At 34.2% G+C, this 5,501-nt stretch overlaps 1 pseudogene; it reads right to left on the reverse strand.

Annotated features, from left to right (window-relative positions):
• Positions 1–1,391: 1,391 nt before the first annotated feature.
• Positions 1,392–4,483, reverse strand: LOC130975660 (CRS2-associated factor 1, mitochondrial-like; annotated as a pseudogene).
• Positions 4,484–5,501: the final 1,018 nt, after the last annotated feature.

The raw sequence follows: 5,501 nt of genomic DNA on the forward strand, positions 1-5,501 counted from the left end.
CCCGACAATTATCTTAAAAGACAACGAGATTCTTGATAAAAAAAATCAACTCAGTCCCTGACAATTACCTCGAAAGGACAACGAAGTCCCTGTGCCAAAAAAATATCAACAACCATATTATATTTTTTTTTGGGGATTCTCGTTATCTTTTCGAGATAATTGTTAGGGACTGAATGAAATATTCACTTTTTTTTTTTCCAAAAACATTTTATATGGAGTTCGTCCAGAGGAAGTGAACTCTATTATTTATGGTTACTATGAATTATTTTTTATACATTTATTTAGTTTGTCAATATTAGAGGGATGGTAACAATTTGGTACAGAAGTGGGGGACCTCATTACTACAGTTATAAAAAGATCAATGGATATGTTCAGAGGACCCCATGTGACTTTAGCAGTCTTTATTTTTTTTGTTTTCTTTTCTTTTTTAAAGAAAGTTGATAAAACATTTCCTCTACTATTTCTTGTCACCCTACAATGCAATGCAAGTTCTGTTTCAATACAAATAGGAACAGTAGATATTTATAATTGTTGTATATAGATTCGATTCCAACACACTTTGATTTGATGCAATTTGCAATGAAATTATGCAATGCGAATTTATTCCTTTTTAAGAGGAGACATAAATTTCATACTCATGCATCATCGCATGCTGTTTGGTGTTATAGCCTCGTGAACTCTGACGCAACAACTACTTCATATAAAATGTTTTTGAAAAAAAAAATGCATTTAGAAATTAAAATTAAAATAAAACTATACCGCTAACATATCTTATCAAGTCTCTAATTTGGTGACTAATCTTTGTATTGGACTATTATGACTACAAAGTCAGTTTCCACCTGACCTATGTATGAGGCTGATCCTGTTCTTTAGAACATCACAAAAGACAGCTCTGAAACCCTAACAAGCTTTGACTATGCTAATGGAGAAACTTGATTTTGTGAAAAGATACACTAAAGACATCAAAATTCAATCGGTTTTTACTTGAAATACTGATGGTACAGTTTGAATATAAAAAAAAAATGTGATAATCCTATCTACACCATCTCCAGTTCAGGAATTAGCTTGTATATATAATTATATTTAACAGATTTACATCTTTCAGAATGCTTCTTCTCCACTTTTAAGGCCAGAAAATGAGACATGGTTAAAGAACAGTTTTTGGGGATGAATTGCTCATATCCAAAGAGCAGCATCAACCTTGGCAGTAGGTACATCATCTTAAAAGTGTCCCTCTCTCTTTTACTGCATTAAAACAAAAAAGAAATAATCCAATCTTAAAGGAACTTCTGATTCATGGCTGCAACTTATACCATGCAAGATTATACCTCATTATCACACAGCCAACCATAGAGTGTTTAGTCTCCTAAGCTGCTGTAATGAAGCTCAACACGTTACCCTACACCAGCATCCAAATGATCATCATAATCATCGAACCACTCTTTATCTTTAAAGAAGTATCCATCCTCTGGGGGATTATAATCCTTCCCCCTCCAAACTACAATCTGTTCTTTATCAAAAGTCACCAGAATACAAGGGACCAGGTCCTGCATTGATAAATTTTAAGGAACAAATAAATTTTTACTACAGGAACAAAATTACAGACGAATACAAAGGGTGGCCCAGGGGGGCAAGGTCCCCCTAGAATTTTTATAAGCACTGATATATAATATTTTTACAAAAATGTTACAAATTATGTCACAGATATAATGTCTAATTGAGGAAGTGTTATAATATTTACATTGCTTTTAAAGATGTGGGCTAATCCACACACACAAAAAATGCTTAAAAGTATTATGGGCCTAAGAGAACATGTTTCCCTTTTGAATTGAACCAACTGAACAAAATAAAAATATTTTAAGAGTTCAACCCGTGTGATCTTACTAAATTAATACAATACCCGTGTTACTCAAATCCCGAATTCATCCCTGTAGACAATCATATTTGAACGTTGGTGCCAATGAGCCTTAGCTCACATGGCATATCTCCCCTTCCTCACCTCAAAGGTCGCAGGTTCAAACCCGACCGGTTGCAATTAGGGAGAATATTGTGGTAAAGTGTGAGGAGTGTGTGGGTGTGTTGTGTACCTAGGATTGGGGGTTGTCCAATCCACAGACCAAAAAAAAAAAAAAAAAAGAACAGAACGTTGGTTCTGCTTTTCAAAACCCAAACAAACGCAATGAACACTTAAGTTCATCTGTTAGGGTCCACTTTTAAGCTATGCAACCTATGATAATAACTAGAACACATAGATAAAGCACTGTAAAGCTAATTATAATAATAATCTAATTAGAAAAGAAAAAATAAAATAACAAAATCATCTTTACCCGGAGTTTGCAGCCGATTTTCTTGTAATCACTCCTCTCAAGACCCGTGCAGTCTATCCGAACCAATTCACTTGAGAGGAAAGCATCTCTGACCATTGGCACCAAATATGCATAATAGCCATTTTTGGCTGCAATTCAATTCAGAGTCAATAACCTTTGCAGAAAGCATAAATAAAACTGGAATTAGAAAATATAGCAAGCAAACCAAGTTTTGTTAACAGGGAACGGCTAGTCCTCTCTTCCTCGTCTCTTTAGTTTCCTCAATACTCAGACCCTCAATTGTTGTCTCAATCAGTCTAGGATAGACAGGTTCTTGGGGTTTCCACAGCATGAGAGGAATTACTGGCCTGTGATTGGGATTATAGTTCCGACCTCTGTATAATATAATTGTACCCCCATGCCTGGAAATGACCTTTCCATATGTTTTGTCCTGTGACAAGTGCAAGAGAATTGCTTATGCTTGCATAACCAAGTAGCTTTTAAACATAGAGTGACACATAATCCAAGTACCCAACTATGGTTCAACCAGCATAGGTCCACACATATTAAACAGACCATAATAGAAAAATTCACTTCAGAAGGGTATAGAAAGGTACAAACCTCAAGCTGGGTGCAAACATTTTTCATGTCAACAGTTGGAACGCCCATGCATTTGATCCTAACCACTTCAGAATATTTCCAATGCTTATGAATAACATCCAGCATGTTGTGAGTTAAGCCATCCCTACCTGTGACCAAAACAGAGTTCATGGTCAATAAAAATAAATATATAAAGAGTAATCATTAAAGAACATATAGTAAATTTAAAAAAAAAAATTATTTTCTAGATTTATGTACCAGTTCTCTAAGAGCATTAGGTCACAGGCAAGGTCAAATATCTCAAAAGCTGGATTAGAGTTTCAATTTAAATATATGTTAGAAAGAAGCATTTCACAGAGTTTAGTACATTTGCAATATAATATATATGTTAGCAGATGTAAAAATTTATCTCCTCAGATTACTAGTTTGGCAATATGTGTAATACATTTCCACAATAATTGGAAAGTAAATTGCTCTCTATATCCAATGGGCTTATTCAATTATCAAATTCTCAATACCACCAAAAACTTCCAAAGAAGCTAGTAACAGAAGGACCACCAGACATCCTATTTTGTTAAGCAAAACTTTAAAAATTTTATAATCACCAGACAAACCATTCAACAATTTAAGATTAACCTTCCCTCTTTTCTATATAACATAAGTTAGCCCTTACATTTTCCAATTCTCATACGATTTCACCAAAATCTGAGTAAAAAATTCATCCTCATATAGTAATAGTTGTAAGACAGACTTCAAAGTATCCCAATTATATAGTTTTAAACCATTACCACAAAAGCAGTCAACACATAAATACCATCATCCTTCATAAGTTAATATGACCTGTATACTAACTCAGCTACCGCCTGAAAATTCAAAATTCAAAATTCAAAATGTAGGATAAATTTTCAATGTAACATAAAGGTAGTCCTCAAAGTATCCAACACTTAGAAAAATTTTCATAGAAAATATCATCAAAATAAGTCATCCTCAGCATTATTTATTTTGGAAGAAAAAAAGCCAATAAAGTATCCTAATTTCATAATCCTAGAACATACAGGCAAAGGGAACAAAGAAGTAAGAACATCAATTTTCTACAACTAAAAAACCCTAATTTTTCATACCTAGATTGATTTGCCTCTTGGTCTTTCCCCTTGAACCCAACCTCTCCTCTTCCTCCTCTGTTGCTCCATCTTCGGCTCTTCTTTTGCCTCCAACAACTCTACCTTCGGGTCCACCCTTCCAGGCCCAAATGGCGAGTACTTGGGCCCCCTAAGCCCGATAGGCCTCACCTTCGCACTGCTCTCCTGTAGCTGAACCGGCAGGTCAGAACGAACCGGTTTGCGTCCGTTTCGGTCCAGAGACGAAGGCGGACGATACCTTGGTTTTGGTTTTTTCTTGTTTGGTTTCGATTTGGGGTTCGGGGGAGAGAGTTTACTCTACTCTCTTCATCTTTTTGCTCTTTGACTCTTGCTTCTTTCACACTCATCAACCTCAGCTTCTCCGAAGTTGTAGGTACTTTCTATTTTCATGTTAATATAAGCTAGTTTTGGATTGTTCCCTGCATGCTTAGCTTCCATTTCTATTTCTGATTCCATAACTCTCCCCAAATTAAAACAAATACTACTACTATGCATGCCACCTCCATCTATCTCTATAAAACACTTTTATATTTCGTGGCTGCACCTAATACACATGCATCGTGTATACATAATTTCACTCAAGTAGTGTTACTGCTACGTAATGCATATACTGTATACTATTTTATATCTATGAATTACTGCATGAATTAAATTAATGGCCAATACTAAGAAGTAAAACCTGCATGAAAATGCAAGAAAAATAAATTATTTTGAGGATAAAAAATGAAACCCTTTATTGCTTCTTTGGTTTAACAAACTCCAAACTAAACACACTTTAACAGTGTAAGATTACGTTTGCATGTTAGATCTTTAAAGGAAAGGCCTAAGGTAATATCGATGTTTGAGTAAAAAGAGCTACCGTTACCTTATTAATTAAGCTCATCTACAGCATAAATGAATTTATTATAGACATGATATATAACTGAATATAATAATATTGTTTGATCTATATAGTTGACTTCATCTTAATGGAATTTTTTGTTTAAGTTTTCATGCATTAAAATATAATTTTATCCATGCATTAATATTTTTACCATTTTGCATAACTTTGATGGAGACCAAACCTGCCTTCTAAAGACGGAAGATGTGTAGTAAATCCTCGAAGTATTTCATACCTTTTTTCAGCCTAGTATTACCACAAATAATATTTGCTTTCGAAATAGTCATTCACATATGACTATGAGTGGCGTCGTATTTTTTGGAATCTTCCACATTGATCTTGCAGCTTCATTTGAGGCACATATTTCCTCTATTTATTTCCACATTGTTATAACTTAATATATTTAGCCACCCAAATAAAAGCAACCTCAGTTATATATGTGTAAACTCAATACATTGCCTTCATCCAAGAGTGTAGATCTATCTTTTCTTATTGAACATAACACTTACATAATGAAAACCAGTTTTGAGCTTCAATAATCAACTGTCAATTTATTGTGTGTGTATATATACTATA

This window comes from Arachis stenosperma, chromosome 4 (assembly GCF_014773155.1).
Source record: "Arachis stenosperma cultivar V10309 chromosome 4, arast.V10309.gnm1.PFL2, whole genome shotgun sequence".
Classification (NCBI taxonomy): domain Eukaryota; kingdom Viridiplantae; phylum Streptophyta; class Magnoliopsida; order Fabales; family Fabaceae; genus Arachis; species Arachis stenosperma.